Source organism: Macrotis lagotis, chromosome 6 (assembly GCF_037893015.1).
Source record: "Macrotis lagotis isolate mMagLag1 chromosome 6, bilby.v1.9.chrom.fasta, whole genome shotgun sequence".
Classification (NCBI taxonomy): domain Eukaryota; kingdom Metazoa; phylum Chordata; class Mammalia; order Peramelemorphia; family Peramelidae; genus Macrotis; species Macrotis lagotis.
Window position 1 is genome coordinate 169,518,898 of NC_133663.1, and position 17,635 is coordinate 169,536,532.

Genomic DNA, 17,635 nt, shown 5'->3' on the forward strand with positions numbered 1-17,635 from the left:
CAGAAGCATCCCCCCAAAACAGTCTGAGACAACATCAGAAGTTTTCAACTATTTATAGTTTCATGTCCAGTCTTACCAGGTAGCTAGGTGGCTCAGAGGATAGAGTGACAGGACTGAAATCAGAACTTCCTGATTTCAAATCTGGCCTCTGACACTTTTTAGGTATGTAATCTTGGGGAAATCCTTTAACCTTTTTTGCCTTAGTTTCCTCATTTGCAAAATGAGTTGGAAAAGAAAATGGCAAACTACTCCACTATTTTTTGCTAAGAAAACTCCAAATGAAGTCATAAAGAATTGAATATGATTGAAACAACTAAATAACAACAAACATCACAAATTTGTCCAAATTTTGGATTAGATGTTCAAGAATGGTATAGAAATATACATATTCTATCTCCTGGGAAAAGGGTTGATGTCATCTGATTAAAACCAAATAGCTTACCTCTGGACAAATGAGCAGTTAAAATGATCTCTTTCCTATGTGCTAGCCTTTTCCTCTGATATGGGTTGTTTAACTCCCAACTTACTGCATTATACCAGAGAATAGATTTCCCTTTTAATTTTACCCAGCTTAGTGAAATTTCTCTGATCAATCTGGAACTGGATCACAAATCACAAAATAGAAATAGGTTCCCTTGATTTGTCATAATACTGCTGTATCCTTTGACCCTAGGTCAAACCTGGAAACAATGGGAAGGCTTTCTGTCAGGGTTCTATCTAGCCTCTTGGAAGCTGGAATGAGAAAGGATCATATATTCTTTGATGTAGATCCAGAGGACATCTTAAAGGAAGACATTTAGTCCAAAACTAATTTTATAGATGAGGAATTAAGTCTTGGAGAGGTTAATTAACTTGCCCCAAGGTTATATAAGTGGTGAGAAGGATTTGAACCTGGGTTCTCTTGTTTTCTGTTGTTAGGTTCTCCATGGAATCATTGGACTATGAGTTTAGCATAGTTTTAATGTTGAAAGGGACCTTAGGGACTGTATATTCCCATTCCCTCATTTTTAGATAAGGAAACTAACTGATAATTAAATCACTTGCCCAAGTTCCCACAACTAGTAAGTGACTGAGACTAGTGAGTGGATTTCAGTTAGACTTGAGTACAGGGTTTGGGTTTTTTGCTTTCTTTTTGTGATTTTATTTCTAGTACTTAACATGGGGACTGGCTCATAATAGGTGTTAGTCAAATATTTTCAACTTCCTGGCTCCAAGTCAGTGCTCAATCCAAGCACTATAGTCAACTGTATTACACCGAATTCTTGCTAAGCCCATTTATTGGAGCAAGGATCTAGTACCAGATGATGCAATGGACATATATTATGAATGTATGTAGTTCAGTATTCAGAACTGATTAACTCAAGGATGTAGCTTTTTCTTTGTATATTTAATTCTGGTGCTGACTTGACTTCTGATCTGAAGTACTGTTCCTGGTCCATTGGCCAGGTTAGGTATTACTAATAACTGAGTCCATATGCTACATGACTAACTTGTTACTTCTGCTTCCTCCCTGAGCGAGGATTGTATACTTATAACTTTTTACCCTATTGCTCAACTTAGGACATTTTATTTGGTCCCCTGGGAAACCCTCAAACTTAGACAAATTTCATCTTTGGCCCCACACAGCATCAGAATTAAGGAGCATTATATCTGGGCAAATGCAAAGTGGTTACTATATACCACATAGGAAAATAATTCCAATAAAATCTCTGGGGTGGAAAAGAAAATAAATGTCTTTGTATAGTGCTGTGTGGTAGAAGCTAAATGACTTTCATAAGCCATTTCACTTGTTCTCACAACAGCCATGTGACACTCACAGAGCATGTATGATTTACCCTCCTTTGGCAGAGAATAAGTTATGAATAAGAGAGATTAAGAGACTTACCCAAGGTCGATTGTCCAAATTAATGGCCAAAATCTATGTTTTCTTCTTTCAAAAACAATACGTGTCCTTATACTGATGTAATAAGGAGACAACTTTAGAAAAGTAACTCTAAATCCTTTCTTATTAAAAATTTATATTAGGCAAAAAAAGGAAAGTAAAAATAAAAAGTAAAGAAAAGAGATGTTATGTCTTCCAGATGGTGCTAAGGTATGATTTTTAATGGGAATGAGGGTGGAGGCATCTACTGCAATATGTCCTTAATTTAGCTTGGTTTTCCAACAAATCAACTCTTGTTTAGTACTTATTTTTTATTCAGTTATCCAATCATTTACTTATTTTCAATGTATTTATCCATTCATTCATCTATTTATTTTCATCGATTCATTCATTTATATATTTAGAACACTATCAGTCAGCCAATTAATTAAGAAACTATAGTGCTTATTATTTGACAGACACTATGCTAACTACTGGGGCTACAAAGATGAAAGTGAAAGAGTTCTTGTGTTTGTGGAGCTTCTATTCTAATGGGTGAGACAAACACACAAACAAATTTATACAACATAAATACAATATGATTTTGTTATGTTGTATCATCAGATGAAGGGATCAAGAGAAGGTTATGTTTGAGCCAAGTCATGGAAAAAGCCAGAGATTCCAAAAGGTGGAAGAGAGATTCTTTGTCATCCATACCAGAAAATATAAATTCTTTTTTGTTTCTTTCTTCTCCTTACTCACTCCAAAATCAATGAGCTACTATTTTCTGTTGATCCTACCTCTGTTGTTTCTCTTGAACTTTTCTTCTCTTCCTTCGTTCCAGAAACAATATGAGTTCAATCCTCACTTCATTTTACCAATATAATTGCAATCATTTCTTTATAATAATATTCAGAGCTTGGGGTGGCTAGGTGGCGTAGTGGATAAAGCACTGGCCTTGGAGTCAGGAGTACCTGGGTTCAAATCTGGTCTCAGACACTTAAAAATTACCTAGCTGTAAGGCCTTGGGAAAGTCACTTAACCCCGTTTGCCTTGAAAAAACCTAAAAAAATATTCAGAGCTGGTAGAAGTCTTGGAAATTGACTAATTCAATCTCTTATTTTACTGGTGGAGAAACTGAAGCTGAGAAAAGTCAAATGACCTTTTGTAGGCACATAGAGAAAAGCAAAAGCTAGATTTAAACCTAATACTTCTCATCTCTAATTCTAGTTCCTCTTCCATCATGCCAAAGTAGATTTTTGCCTTTAATTTTATTTTTCAATTTTACCCATAATACTGTAAGGGTAGTCCTCCTAATACACAGATTTGATATCACATATCTACTTTAAAATATTATTCTATTACCTAACTTCCTTGGCATAGTAAGACCTTTACAATTTGGCTCCCACTTAACTGTAGCATTATTTCTTACTGCTAAATTGTCTTGCCAAATTCTTCTTGCCAAACTGTCAAACTTTCTAGGCTCCAAACAGATCTCATTCTTTGTAGCCTCCGTAATCTTTCCTATTTCTTTGTCACAATCTTTCACCACTTCTAGCTAAAATATGGCTTATATAGAGTTATGAACAGAGATTTCATTAGCAAAGTATAGGTACAGAGCGAGGTGAAATTATAGAGATGGATGGATACCATGGGCCCCCATTAGACTCAAAGATTGTCTCTTCACTTCTTAGGACTGACATCAGAAAAATATAATTTTTTTTTTGCCTCTGAGATTAATTTGTTTCTGTGTTCCCTGTTGCTGTCAAAGTGTTCTTTGTGTTTTGTTTTTTATATCCATTCATTCATCCATTCATCTTTTTTCTTTCTTTCCTCCCTCCCTCCTTCCTCCTTCCTTCCTTTATCTTTTTTCTTTCTTTCTTTCTTTCTTTCTTTCTTTCTTTCTTTCTTTCTTTCTTTCTTTCTTTCTTTCTTTCTTTCTTTCTTTCTATCTACATCTTAAAGAGGGTCAGTACTGATCAGATGTGAACAGAGTCAGCATGTTCTTCACTTCTACATGAAAAGACCTCTCCCCCACCTTACCCCCAGCATTAAGAACATGCCAGTATCAAGGCTGAGGGAGCTTTGTCATCCAAAGGTAAAGTTCTCTAATATTTTTAGTTCTATCTTCACAAGACCTCTCACAGCAACTTCCTCCTTTTCATTCCTGTCACTACCAAACCCTTATGACTACTTGGAGTATTCCTATAGTCACCTAACTATTCCCCAGTACTTTACTGTCTCCTTTTTGTTTCTTCATATTGTTGTTGACAGATGAATCTTATTTAAATACGGATCTGCTCATCTTAATTCCTGCCTAAAACCATATATTGAGTCTGTATTAACCAGGAAAGAAAGAAAAAATCCTTAGACTGGTACTTGAAACTCTTCACAATCTAACCCTAGCCTACCTTTTCAGGGTTAATTCACACATTTCCCCCACTACACTATGTGGAGGGAGATCTTCAATTGCGGGTTGGATGGCTGCTCTTCAGAGATGCTGGAGGGAAGATTCTTGTTAAAATCAGATAACTTCTGATTTGGGTTGGATTTGATATTTATGTGATGCCTTACATTTTCCCACTTCCCTGTCTTTGCACATGTCATTTCCTATACCTAAATACACTCTTCCCACCTCTTCCAGACATTTTACTCATTTTTCAAGTCTCAGCTTAAATGTGATTTTTAAAATAAAACCTTCTTTTCCTTTCCTCCAGAGTCTTAAATAGAAGTGATCTCTCACAGTGCTATATTAAAATGTATACCACCATATACCAATATGAATTGTATTTATCAGTCTGTATGTTTTATCACCACTGTTTTAGATTTTTAAGATCCATGACCACAAGGACTATTTCTTATTGATCCTTATATATTTACCAATGCTTAGCACAGCATATAAAACATATTTCAAAACTTCAGACCATTCTAACTTCAGTAGAGTTTGCCAGAGCTCCCCAAACCATTGAGAACCCAGTTTGCAGGGGAATTCCATGGGTGCAATGAACAATTATAAAATAAACATTGGACATTATGTAATTTAGTGAATTGCCTTTTCTTATCTCTACTTTGTCAAATGGCAGAAGTATGGAAGAACCAGAAAGGAAATTTGCACTTTGATGGCCCATGTAAGGGAGGTTTTATTCTGAATGAAAGCATTTGGTGAGAACTTTGAAATTTTGTCATTTATTCTAATGTTGTTTATACTTATTAACTATATGTCTCTGGGCAAGTCATATTTATCTCACTTTTCTCATCTGTAAAGTGAGGGAGAAGGAAATGGCAAACCACTTCAGTATCTTTGCCAAGAAAATGAGGTCACGAAGATTGGGACATTATTGAAAAATGATAGAATACATTTATTCTTTAAAGGCCACTTTAACCCAAAGTATAAAATATTTCCTAAGGAATACAAATGCCTTGAAATCTGAGGAATCAGATCAAACTTCAGACTCTAAATGATTTAGAATTCTACTTAATAAATATGATTGATGATGTAAGTAACTTTTCCAGTGTATATCAGCCAAATCACATTTGGAAGCAACTTGGATGGGAAAAACATTGTCCATAGCTGGTCTAATATGGTTGTCCTAGCTCTCTGAACTGCTGAGAGGAACTGCTTCTATCAAGGTTGATCAACTCACAATATTGTTATTAATGTGTACATTGTTCTCTTGGTTCTGCTCCCTTCACTCAGCTCCAGATCTTGTAACTCATTCCATGCTTCTCTAGAGTCTGACCATTTATGTTTTCTTATAGAACAATAATATTCCATAGCATTCATGTACAATGACTTGTTTAGCCATTCCCTAATATACAAAAAGTCAATACATCTGTTTTCTGTTATGAGTTCTCTTTCTTATTTTAAGGTTCTCCTTTTTTTTCCCCCAATTACTTGCAAAGACTATTTTCCACATTAATCCTTTTGCAAGCTTTTGAGATCCATATTTTCTACCAGTCTCGCTTCTCTGCCTCCTCCCTATGGCAGCAGTGAACAATTTGATATAGGTTGTACATGTACAATTGCACTTAACATATTTCCATATTAGGCTTGTTTTGCACCAAGAATTAGAACTTAAGGGGAAAAAAACATCATGAGAGAAAAAGGAAAACCACAAAAGAAGTTTTAAAATGTGATCATAATATGCTTTACTCTGCATTCAGACTACATTGTTTTTCTCTGGATGTGGATGGCATTTTCCATATCAAGTCTCTCAGGATTGTCCTTGTTCATTGAATTGCTGAGAGGAGCTGGGTCCATCGTCATTGATCATCTCACAATGTTGCTGTTAACATATACAATGTTTTCCTAGTTCTACTCATCTAAGCAACTTTTTAAATTTTTATTTTTCATCATTCATTAATTTGCATGTGTATATTTTTAAGTTACAAAATTTCCTTCCACCCTCCCTTCCCACCCCACCCCCCTCTCCTCAGTGGTGAGCAATCTGGTTAACATTGTAGATACATATTTTTGGTAAACATGTTTACAGATCTGTCATTTTTGGTTTGAGGAATTAGGATTTATGAAAGGAATATATAAGAGATAATTTTATAAAGTGTTCATCAGAATCTGAATAAATTTTTTTGTTTTTGTTTTTCTTCTTCTGGATGGGGATACCATTGTCCATAACTGGTCTAATATGGTTGTCCTTGCTCTCTGAACTGTTGAGAGGAGCTGCTTCCCTCAAGGTTGATCATCTCACAATATTATTGTTAATGTGTACATTGTTTTTTTTGTCTCTGCTCCCTTCACTCACCTTCAGATCCTGTAAGTCATTCCATGATTCTCTAGAATCTGACCATTTATGGTTTCTTATAGAAGATTAATATTCCATAGTATTCATGTACCATAACTTGTTTAGCTATTACCCAATTAATGGGCATCCCCTCAATTTCCGATTATTTGCCACTACAGAAAGAACTGCTATGAATATTTTGGAACAAGTAGGGCCTTTCCCTTCTTTTAATAATTTCTTCTGGATATAGACCAAGAATTGGAATTGCTAGGTCAAAGGGAATGAAGAGTTTTTTTGCTCTTTGGACATGGTTCCATATTGCTCTCCAGAATGGTTGGACCCATTCACAACCCCACCAACAATGCATCAATGTCTCAATCCTCCCACAACCTCCAACACTGATTATTTTCCCTTTTTCTCATCTTAGTCAATCTGATATGTGTGAGGTGAGACCTCATAGTTGTCTTAATTTACATTTCTCTAATCAATAATGAAGTTTTTATGTGATTATATATAGCTTTAATTTATTCATTTGAAAACTGTCTATTCATATCCTTTGACTAAGCATCTTTCAATAAGCTCAGGTAGCATAATTTTACCTCTGTGATAGTTAATCCTGATTTTATAGCCATTGCCCAAATTCTTCTCATTTGGGTGAGCTTTTCACTATTTTAAATCAGTGGCCAGGAATTTACAAGGCTCTCATATTTTGACCCAGACACATTAGACAATGGGGACAAGTGAAATGGATGGCAATGCTAAAGGAAAATTTTATGTGCCAACATATGCTCACATTATGTGGGAAGTCACATTTCTGACTTTTCTTTGCCACATATTTTTCTTTTGAATTCAATCTTAACCCATAAAAGACACTAGTGATTCTTTTTTGAAGAATTGTGGGGAGAAAAGGATTACTCTTTTTCAAAAATGTACCTAGTCTCTGCAGAAAAATCTGCAGAAAATCTCTGCAAAAAACTTGCCATTATGATTAGCATTTTGTCTTCCTTTCTTGAAACCTCACAACAACAGTTCCAAACACTGTCTTTCTCCATAAGCACTCTGGTTCTTATCTTACACTGATAGCAGATGATCTCACTTCTTTTTCTAAAATTTGCCAATTGGCACAAGCTTGTTTAGTTCTTCTCTTTTATTCCTCACATTTTCATCTTTATTTTCCTTCTTCCTTTACCTCTCAAAAGAAATTTATGTATTAATTATAAAATCCAACACTTTTACTTATACACTTGATGATACTCCCCTCCTGTCTCATCTATTAAATTGTATTACCTGCATTTCCAATAATGATAATAACAATAGCAACAACAACAAAAATGATAAATATTATAAAACATTTACTGTGTATCAGGCACTGTATATATATATATATATATATACATATATATATATATATATATAAAATTTATAATTTATTTTATAATTTATAATTTATTTCTTTTTATTCTCATAATAATCCTGAGGAGGAGGTGATATTATTTCCCTATTTTACAGAATGAAGAAACTGTGGCAAATCAAGTTTAAGAGATGTGCCATTCAACTAATAAGTTTCTGAGACTTGATGTAAACTTAGCTCTTCTTTTAGGGTCTTTTTTCCAAAGCAGTGGGTTTAAGTGGCTTGGCCAATGCCACACCGCCAGGTAATTATTAAATGTCTGAGGTCGAATTTGAACTCAGGTATTTTTGACTCCAGGGCTGGTGCTCTATCCACTGGCCACCTAGCTGCCCATTCTTTTTACTTTTTTTTTTTAGGTTTTTGCAAGGCAAATGGGGTGAAATGGCTTGCCCAAGGCCACACAGCTAGGTAATTATTAAGTGTGTGAGACCGGAATTGAACCCAGGTACTCCTGACTCCAGGGCTGGTGCTTTATCCACTACGCCACCTAGCCGCACCATCTTTTTCCCTTTTTTAAAGAAAGATTTTATTTATTTTGAGTTTTACAATTTTTCCCCCTAATCTTGCGTCCCTTCCCCCACACCCCACAGAAGGCAGTCTGTTAGTCTTTCCATTGGTTCCATGGTATACATTGATCTAAGCTGAATGTGATGAGAGAGAAACCATATCCTTAAGGAGGAAGAAAAAAGTATAAGAGACAGCAAAATTACACAATAAGATAACATTTTTTCTTTCTAAATTAAAGGTGATAGTTTTTGGTCCTTGTTCAAATTTCACAATTGTTTCTCTGGATACATATGGTATTCTCCATTGTTGAAATCCCAAAATTGTCCAATTGTTGCACTGATGGAATGAGGAAATCCATGAAGTTTGATCATCACCCCCATGTTACAGTCTACAATGTTTTTCTGGTTCTGCTCATCTCATTCAGCATAAGTTCATGCAAATCCTTCCATGCTTCCCTGAATTCCCATTCCTCCTGGTTTTTAGTAGAACAACAGTGTTCTATGCCATATGTATACCATGGTTTGTTAAGCCATTCTCCAACTGAAGGACATTTACTTAATTTCCAATTCTTTGCCACCACAAAAAGGACTGCTAATAATATTTTTGTGCAAGTTATGTTTTTACCCTTTTCCATAATCTTTTCATGATATAGACCCAGTAATGGCATTGCTGGATCAAAGGGTATGCACACCTTTGTTGCCCTTTGGGCATAATTCCAAATTACTCTACATAAATTATGAGTGAGTTCATGGCTACACAATAATATATCAGTGTCCCAGATTTCCCACATCCCTTCCAACATTGATCATTGCCCTTTCTGGTCATATTGGCCAGTCTGAGAGGTATGAGGTGGTACCTCAGAGATGTTTTAATTTGAATTTCTCTAATAAGTAATTATTTAGAGCATTTTTCATATAACTATGGATCACTTTGATTTCCTCATCTGTAAATTGCCTTCATATATCCTTTGGCCATTTGTCATTTGAGGAATGGCTTGTTTATTTGAAAAAAATTTGACTCAGTTCTCTGTATATTTTAGAAATGAGTCCTTTTTCAGAAATACTAGTTGTAACAATTGTTTCCCAATTTCCCAATTTCTTTTGATCTTGTTTTCAGTGGTTTTGTCTGTGCAAAAGCTTTTTAATTTAATGTAATCAATATTATCTAGTTTGTTTTTAATGATGTTCTCCATTTCTTCCATGGTCATAAACTGCTTCCCTTTCCATAGATCTGACAGGTAAACTACTCCTTGATCTTCAAGTTTGCTTATAATATCATTTTTTATGTCTAAATCCTATATCAATTTTGATATTATTTTGGTATAAGGTATGAGGTGTTGGTTTAATCTAAGTTTCTTCTATACTAACTTCCAATTTTCCCAAAAGTTTTTATCAAAGAGAGAGTTTTTTATCTGAATAGCTGGACTCTTTGGGTTTATCAAATAGCAGATCACTAACATCATTTCTTGCTATTGCACCTAGTCTATTCCATTGATCTACCACTCTATTTCTTAGCCAATACCAGACAGTTTTGATGACTGATGCTTTATAATATAATTTTAGATATGGTAGGGCTAAGTCACCTTCTTTTGCATTTTTTCATTGAATTACAGGAAATTCTTGAATTTTTACTTCTCCATATGAATTTACTTACAAGTTTTTCTAACTCATTAAAGTAACTTTTTGGATTTTTGATTGGCAGAGCACTAAACAGGTAGTTTAGCTTAGGTAGAATTGTCATTCTTATTATATTAGCTTAACCTATCCATGAGCAGTTGAGGTTTACCCAGTTATTTAAATCTGATTTTATTTGTGTGAGAAGTGTTTTGTAATTGTTTTCAAAAAGTTTTTGAGTCTGCCTTGACAGGTAGACTCCTAGGCATTTTATATTGTTTGAGATGACTTTGAATGGGATTTCTCTTTCTAGATCTTTCTGCTCTATCTTGCTAGTCATATATAAAAATGTCGAGGATTTATGTGGGTTTATTTTATATCCTGCAACTTTACTGAAGTTGCTAATTATTTCTAGTAGTTTTTTAGATGATTTTTTGCACCCTCTAGGTATAACATCATGTCATCTGCAAAGAGTGAGAGTTTTGTCTCTTCATTTCTCAATTCTAATTCCTTCAATTTCCTTTTTCTTATTGCTGAAGCTAACATTTCTAATACAATATTGAATAGTAGTGGTGATAATGGGCATCCTTGTTTCACCCCTGATCTTACTGGGAATGCCTCTAGCCTGTCCCCATTGTATATAATGCTTGTTGGTGGTTTCAGATACTGCTTTTTATTCTAAGGGACAATCTATTTATTCTCTCTCTCTAATGTTTTTAGTAGGAAAGGGTGCTGTATTTTTGTCAGAAGCTTTTTCAGTATCTATTGACATAATCAAATGATTTTTGATAGGTTTGTTATTGATATAATTAATTATACTAGTATATAACTATACTAATTATATTATACTAATTATACCTGCATTCATGAGATAAATTCTACTTGTCATAATGTTTTATCCTAGTGATAACTTGTAATTTTTTTGCTAAGATTTTATTTAAGATTTTTGCATCTATATTCAACAGGGAGATAGGCCTATAATTGTCATTTTCTGTTTTAACTCTTCCTGGTTTAGGTATCAGCACCATATTGATGTCATAGAGTTAGTCAGAGTTCTATCTTCACTTATTTTTTCCAAAGATTTTCTATAGAATTGGAAGCAATTATTTCTTAAATGTTTGATAGAATTAATTTATGAATCCATCTGGCCCTGGAGATTTATTCTTAGGGAGTTCAATAATGGCTTGTTTAATTTCTTTTTCTGAGATAGGTGTGTTTAGGTATTTAATTTCCTCTTCACTTAAGCTGGGCAATTTATAGTTTTGTAAATATTCGTCTACTTCACTTAGATTGTCAAATTTATTGGCATAGAGTTGGGCAAAATAATTCCAAATTATTACTTTAATTTCCTCCTCATGGGTGTTGAATTCACATTTTTCATTTATGATACTAGCAATTTGGTTTTGTTCTTTCTTTTTTTAAATCAAATTGAGTGGAAGCTTATCAATTTTATTGTTTTTTTCATAAAACCAGCTCTTGGTTTTATGATTTATTTATTTATTTATTTGATTGTTTTGTTGTTTTCAATTTTATTAATTTCTCCTTTAATTTTTAGAATTTTTAATTAAGTACTTAATTGGGGGGTTTAATTTATTCTATTTTTAATTTTTTTAGTTGCATATTTAGTTCATAGATTTCTTCTTTCTCTAATTTATCCATGCAAACATTTAAAGATAAAATATACCCCCTGATAACTGCCTTGAGTGAATCCCATAGGTTTTGGTATGTTGTTTCATTATTGTCATTATCTAGGAGGAAATAATTAATTCTTTCTATAAGTTGTTGTTTGATCCAGTCATTTGTAAAAATGAGTTTATTTACTTTCCAATAAGTTTTGGGTCTATATCTCTTTGGCTCAATATTGCATTATGATCTGAGAAAGTATTCACTATTTCTGACTTTCTGCAATTGATCATTAGGTTATTATGCCCTAGTACATGGTCAATTTTTGTGTAAATGCCATGTACTGTAAAAAAAATGTTTATTCCTTTTTATCCTCATTCAATTTACTCCATAGGTCTATCAAATCAAGGTTTTCTAGCAATCTATTTACCTCCTTAACTTCCTTCATGTTTATTTTAGGGTCAGATTTATTTAAATCTGAGAGTGGGAGCTTGAGGTCTCCAACTAATAGAGTTTTGCTCTCTGTGTCTTCCTGTAGCTCTTTCAACTTCTCCTCTAAGAATTTACATGCTATACCATTGGGTGGATATATATTTAGTATTGAAATTACTTTATTGTCTATGGTACCTTTTAGGAGGATATAGTTTCCTTCCTTATCTCTTTTAATGCTATCTATTTTTGCAGCTGCTTTGTCTGAGATAAGTATTGCTACCTCTGCAGTTTTCACTTCAGCTGAATATATTTTTGCTCTAACCTTTTACCTTTACTTTTACCTTTACTCTATATGTATGTCTCTGCTTCAAATGAGTTTCTTGTAAGCAGCATATTGTAGGATTCTGGTTTTTAATCCTGTCTGCTATTTGTTTAAGGGAGAGTTCATGCCATTCATATTCATAGTTATAATTACCAACTTTTTATTACCCTCCATGCTATCTTCCTTCTGTTTATAATTTTTCCCCTTTTCCCCCTTTATCCATATTCCTCAGTGTTTTGTTTCTGAATACTGCCACCTTCATTGTGTTTCCCCCCCCATATCAACCCCCTCACCTTTCTTTCACCTTTCCCTTTTCCTCTTCTTCCTTCCCTTCCTTCTATTAATTTCCTTTATCTCCCCCCTCCCCTTTCCCCTTTTAATACTTGAAAGCTAAGATAAGTTCCTTAACTGAGTGTGTGTGTGTGTAAATTCATTTTAAGCCAAGTCTGATGAGAGGAAGATTGAGGTACTTCTGACCTCCTCCCTTCTTCCCCTCTATTGCAATAGTTCTTTTGTACCTCTTCATATAATGAGATTTATTCCATTCAGTCTCCTCCATCTTTTCATCACCCTACTGTCCCCCTTTTTAAGGAGGTATTGTTTTTAAATTATTTATCTGAGTCACAGCAAAGTCATGAGAATCAATCACTTCTGGCTAAGTATATTCTCTCTAAAAGAGTAACAATTCTCAAGAATTATTGGAGTCTTTCTCCCAGGTAGGGCTATAGCCAGTTTCCTCTTATTGGATAGTATTTTTTTCTTTACCCTTTTTTTCATTTTTAAGGGGTTTTTTTTGGCAAATAAATGGGGTTAGTTAAGTGGCGTGGCCATGGCCATACAGCTAGGTAATTATTTAGTGTCTGAGGCTGGATTTGAATTCAGGTACTCCTGACTCCAGGGTCAGGGCTCTATCCACTGGGCAACCTAGCCACCTCTTTTACCCTTTTTAAAAAAACTTTACATGTGTCTCTTGAGCCTCCTGTTTAATGTCCAAATTTTCCATTTAGCTCTTTTCTTTTTATCGGGAAATGTTGGAAGTCTCCCATTTCATTAAATGTCTGTCTTTTCCCCTGAAAGAGAAGGCTCAGCTTTGCTGGGTAGTGGATTCTTGGCTGCATTCCAAGCTCCCTTGCTCTTCAGAATTTCCCATTACAGGCCCTTTGATCCCTTAGTGTTGATGCAGCCAGGTCCTGCATAATCCTTTCTATGGCTCCTTGATAGCTACATTTTTTCTTTCTAGCTGCCTGCAGGATTTGTTCTTTTATTTGATAGTTCTGGAATTTGGCCACAACTTTCCATGGTGTTTTCATTTTTAGGATATCTCTACAAGGGACCTTTGTATTCTTTCAATAAGTATTTTGTCCTCTGGTTCCATGATATCAGGGCTAATCTTCACTAAATCCTATAATATTAAGTCCAGGCTTTTTTTCTCTTCAATGTTTTCAGGAAGATCAATAATTGTCACGTTATCCCTTCTTGATCTATTCTTGAGGTCAGTTGTTTTGCTGATGAGCTATTTTACAGTTTCTTCTATTTTTTTTTTACTTTTTGATTTTGTTTAACAGTCTCTTGCTATGTCATGAAGTTATTAGTTTCTACAGACTCCATTTTTTTAGAGAAGAATTTTCTTCATTTACCTTTTGCAACTCCTTTTCCTTGGTCAATTCTATTTTGTAAGAGCTTTCCATTCAACTAATTGAAATTTAGAAAGAATTATTTTCTTTTTGCATTTGCCCAATTGAGTTTCTGAGAGAATTATTCTCATTTAGTATTTGTCCAATTGTATTGTCCAAGCATTTGTTTTCTTGTTGCAAGGTGTTAATTTTCTCTCTCAAATTTTCCAATTTATTGTTAAACTCCTACCTGACTTCTTCAAGGAAAACTTTCTGTGCTGAAGACCAGATCATATTCTTCTCAAAAGTTCCAGGTCTCTCTGAGCTAAGATCTTTTCCTTCAAGGAATTTTTCTATGGATCCTTCTTTCTGCTGGTCTTTCTTCATTTTCCAAAGACTTGTTTTGGTAAGAGGCTGTTGTGGAGGTTTGCTGTTGGGATCCTTTGAGACTTTACTCATTGGTTTTAATAACTTCACATGGGCCAACCAGGGAGTGCTGGTTGCTTTTTCTGGAGTGTTTGTGACCTTGATTTGAGGCCCTCTCCCTTGGCCTGGAGGGGGTGGTTAAAACTGCTTTTATCTTTGAACAATAGTGGGTTTTGCCCTATGGCAAGATAATTGCTCTCCCTTTTCACAGATGAGGGAGCTCTGTTGCTCACACCTGAGATCAGGGCAGAGGTGGGCTGTAATTGTGTTTGTTCTGGGAAGAGTCTTCAGCTGAAATGAAGGTACAGACTATGAATTCCTGCAGACCAGAGGAGCCCAGGGACCGATGTCTGCAACTCTCCCACACTGGAATTCACCCTCCAGCCCTGCTGGCAAGCTCCAGACAGTCAGTGCCACCCCAAAGCCTCTGCTTCCCAGTTGGCCCCCGCCCCTGTGGCAGATCATGCCAGCATGCTAATCCAGCTTTCAGGCTCTCACCCTGTCTTGTGCTCCTGGAAGAGTCCATCCTCTGTGCCCAGGCTCACCTATGCTCCTGGGAGACAAACCTAGAGGTACATGTTCTCTTAGCTTCTTTTTCTGGGTGTTGTTGATCCTATTTCTATTAAGAGATTTATTTCATATTATTTGTAAGGGAAGATCAAGAAGCTTTAATACAGTGTCTTTTTTCTTCACCATATTGGCTGGAAATCCAGCTCAGCTCTTCTTGACTCCAAAAATCAGTCATCTATCCATTGCTCCATTTAACTGCCCCAATTCATCTTTATTATCTTTCTTTTTATAGGCTCTTACCATTCACAATATAGTCAGAGGTCTCTCTTTTCCTAAGATAAATTCCTTTGATCCTGCTCCAGCTCTCAGGCTATTATCTCTTATCTTTCCTGACCTTCATTATCAAACTTGATTTTTTAAAAAAAACACTCAGCATTGTACTAAGTGCTGGGAATACAAATATAAAAATCAAAGTACTCACCTCAAGGTCCTTGCCTTTTAAGGGAAAGACAATACATATTGTGGGGGCGGGGAGGAGGAATGACCAGGAGGGACATTTTTGCCATAGAGATAGCAAGTGGGGTCATACAGGAAAATTGACTTGACATTTTTTCCTGCAAAGATTTGGTTATTGTTTTCAAGTAGAAAGGTTGGGGAAGCACATTTGTTGTCCATGATGATATGCAAACTTAAGGTGAAGTGCAAGTCAATGGAAGGCTCTAGGACTAAGATGGGTTGTTTGTAGTTGTTTGTTTTTGTTTTTTTTTTCTCAAACAGGACCAATGACCTCAGGAAGGTGATATCTCTTGACTTCCTAGTGAATTGGATTTTATTAAAGCAGGGCTGGACAAAGCCACTAGTCTCCTCCTGAACCATCTATGTCCAATGACAAGATATTGATCAGGACAACTGAAGATGACCTAGAAGCAATGGAATGCAATAGGATATAGTGGAAGACTTTAGCCTTTGGTCTTTTAAAGCCAAATTTTTTTCCCAGGATAGTTTGTCTGAGGCAATGACTATTCAATGCTTAAGGTTAGTAAAGAAATGAGGCAAAAAAATGGCCTCTCTTACTAAAAAAAAATCAATCTGGGAGGAGAAGAACCTCAGATTTTCTGACCAAAATAGGAACAATTGCTATTTACACTTACTTTAAGCCATCAAGACTTGGCCTCATTGTTGGCCAGTTAGTGAAAGCCAGAGTGATTTGAGTTGAAGGCATGATCTAGCAACTTGATTTGAATACTATCGACTTTATTTAAGTCTGGGTTTTCAATGCTATATTTCAAGAAATCATAAATGAAACTACATGGGTCAAAAGAGCTAATTGCCCTAGGTTTTGTTTTTCTCTTTGTTGATTGGGGTGTTTTATTCATACTTTAGATGAGTATTATGTAGTAAATGGACAGATAGATAAGTAGTTCAATCAGGGATTGAGTCACATTTTCGCCTTTGCCTCCACTATGCCACAGGGTTATATAGGCTAAATTGTGACTCAGGTGGATAAGCAGTGGGATATATACCTTATTTGAAAATAGAACCACTAAAGACATCGATTTGCATAGGGTTTGCAGAAAAATAATCAGTGGCAACTGTCATATCTGCACATTGTGTGGCATTGGGGTTAGAGAACATTAAGGTTAGATGACTAAAAATTAACCAGGAAGATCATTTCATAATGAAGAAAGTAGAATTATACTTTTGCCACATTGGCAAGTTTATTAGAGAGTTTCAGGAACCATTTAAATTAGTATTAGAGGAAACTAGAGGGTACAGTTTAAACCTTAAGTAAAATAAAAATTGAATAATAGGATGTAAGTCTGAGAGAATGTGGTCATAAACCATTCATATGTCATGAAGATGACTAGAGACTAGGTTTTATAAACTAGAGATTAGATTTGGATCACCAGTCATAATCCAGGAATGAAAGAAAGAGGTAGAAAGAAGAGTTAGTTTATACTCATACTCACTGTCCTCATTCCTTTACCATATACTAACTTGTTGAAATTTGGTTTCCACTCCTACCATTCCAAGAAAATCATTTTCCAAAGTTAACTAATGAATTCCTTATTACCAAATTAATTATATATTTTTCTTCTAGTTATAGAATTATAGATTTAGAACTGCAAGGGACCTTGGTAACCATATGGAACAGGGCTTTCATTTTATAGATGAAGAAACTAAGACCAATAGAGGTTGTGTGATGTTTCCAAGGTTACACAGTCTTAAAGGACAGAGCCAAGAATTAAATCCAGGTTCTTTGATTCCAAATTCAATCCCTTTTTTAAAAAACTTTACAACACTACCTGCTTGATACTTCTGAACCATTTGAAACTAATTATATCTCCCTTCTCATTGACACCCTTTATTTCTTTGGTTTCATTGATACCGTATTTTTGTATTGTTTCTCCTACATTTCTGGCCACTCTTTTTTTCTTTCTAGGATCTTCCTCCTTTTCTTTACACCCCTGGAAAGTGGAAACATAATATAGGGACAATACCAGTTTGGGGGAGGGACTAGGTTAGATCTCACATGGTTCTTGAGGTACCACTGAAGCTGAGCTTTGAGGAAATAGAA